At 52.1% G+C, this 2,310-nt stretch overlaps 1 pseudogene; it reads right to left on the reverse strand.

Annotated features, from left to right (window-relative positions):
- On the reverse strand, positions 1-2,081 carry LOC147213279 (uncharacterized; annotated as a pseudogene).
- Positions 2,082-2,310: the final 229 nt, after the last annotated feature.

Genomic DNA, 2,310 nt, shown 5'->3' on the forward strand with positions numbered 1-2,310 from the left:
TCAGTTCCCAACCTGTGTCCAAGAAGCGCTCATCCACTCTTTGTCCCTCTGGATCCAGAGCCATCTGGATGCCTTCTCAGCGGCCTCTGACGCTGAACAGATGGCTCTCCTTTTGCGTGCCCCTGTGATGCCCAGGAGACTGAAGGCCCTGCAGAGAGGCTTCCCTGCAAAGCCCCTTCCCCCGACTTCAATGGGCAAGCATTGTGCATGCCACCCCCTGTTGCGGCAGTCTTCCACCAGCTCAGCATACTTTCCTCCTTTCTTCTGCTGGCTTCCTCCATTCTCTCCTCCCAGGGCACAGTCAGTTCTAGCATGATGACCTGCTTTGAGGACTCTGAATGTAGGACGTTGTCTGGTCTTAGGTGGGTTTCTACGATGTCCTCAGGGAACCTCAGCTGTTTGCAGAGGTCCACCCTTAGTTGCCAGTCCTTTGCAGTTCCCAGAAGTCCTGTTTGGGTCTTTAGTTGGGGAGGAGGTTGTTCCCCGGCTCTGATGAATGTCACACCCTGCCTCTGTGGCTGGAAGCGCTTGCTGTGGTCAATGGCAGAGTGGATGGACTCAGCAATTGCCTTAAGCACCTGGTCATGGCGCCAATGATAGCGGCCTTCTCCAAGTGCTTTCGGACAGCTGCAAAGGATGTGCTCCAGAGTTCCCCTTCCCTGGCACAATGTCCATGATGGAGTTTCAACCTTGCCCCAAAGAAAGAGGTTTGACGGGCTGGGCAAGACATCATAGACCGACTGGATGAGGAATTTTATACGGAGTGGTTCAGCCTGCCACAACTCCATCCACGAGATCTTCGTGTCCATGGCTTCCTCCCATGTAGTCCATGCACCTTGCTGCCTTAGCCCGACCTACTGGCTCGCACCTCGAGTTGGACCTGGTCCCGCCTTTCCTTGCCCCTGCGCTTCCTGAGGTGCGTTGTTGGAATAGTTCCCAGGTCTGCCTGACCAGTTGCCAAGGACCCACAAGCTCCTTGTGGAACAACCAAGCTTCTGCCTGGTCCACCGCCTCATGCGCCTTCCACCTTCTGCCTGTCCTCACCACGATGCCGGCTTGAGCAACTTTTGAGTCCTTTGATTCCCTGTACTGGAGAACCTCCCTTGCTCTGGTGACCATGAAGTCCTCAGTAAGGCTGTTGATTGGTAGGGTCAGCTTGTTTTTATTGCCATAAAGGGCGATGCTGCTGAGACTCTGGGGAAGCCCCAACCAGCGTCGGAGGTGGCTGCTGACCCTCCCCTCAAACCCTTCCATGGTGGAAATTCATAGACAAGCAAGGACCGCAGTATCCTGGGCAGAATACCGCGCTGGCACATCCATGCCTTGAACTTCCCCGGGAGACCTGACTTGTCCACTGCTGTTAGCCAGCCTTCCAGCTGATTGTTGGATCAGCCCTGATAGAGGCTGTATCCTTCAGGGAGCAGTCAAAGATCTTGCCAAGGCTTTTCACAGGTTTCTCCGTGACTGATGGGATCTGGGAGCCTCCTAGGGAGAAGTGGAACCGGTCAGTCACCCCTCCACCCTTCAGGACTAGAGACCCGGATTTCTCCGGCTTGAAGTGCATGCGTGCCTAGGTGGTGAGCTTCTCCAAGCCCTGGAGGATCCATCTGCATCCTGGAACTGGCGCATTGTTACCGTCAGGTCGTCCACAAATGCTCTGATGGGGGGCTGACGGATGCCGGACTTGGTTGTGGGCCCTCCGCACTCCGGCTCGGCGGACTTGACTTACATGTTCATAGCCAAGGCAAAGAGTATCACTGAAATGGTACATCCAGTGATTATCCCTTTCCCTAGCCGGTGCCGCTCTGATGTGACTGTTCCAGAGGAAAATCTCAGGTAAAAGCTGTTATAGTAGTCCATGATTAAGGCATTGATGTTACATGGGACGTGGTGCCGTTCCAATGCCACTGAAGCCATATGCATTAGCCAGGTCAAGCCAAAGCACAGATAGGTTCCCTTTCCCCTCTCGAGCCTCCCTTATCAGCTGTCACTGCCCCGCTGTGTTCCAGGCATCCTGGTACTCCTGGAATCCCACCCTTTTGCACAGATATAGATATAGATATAGGTATAGATAGATTCATATTCAGTTGCAGCTATATTCAATCCAAAAGTTCCCTCTTAAGAATATGTGATTTAATAACCTGCTAAAAGGTACTTCAGTTTTCCAAAAAAAATATCAGGTCAGGTCAGAAGTGACAGGAGATGAGAAGTGTTTTTTTAAGGAACTTACACAAATATTTCCGATGGAAAAAACAAAACAAAAATCGTCTCCAAAATCTTACTAAAAAGGACATTGGGAGGATGAATATC

This window comes from Fistularia commersonii, chromosome 36 (assembly GCF_037954325.1).
Source record: "Fistularia commersonii isolate RoL2024-O1a breed Wild chromosome 36, RoL_Fcom_v1.0, whole genome shotgun sequence".
Lineage (NCBI taxonomy): Eukaryota > Metazoa > Chordata > Actinopteri > Syngnathiformes > Fistulariidae > Fistularia > Fistularia commersonii.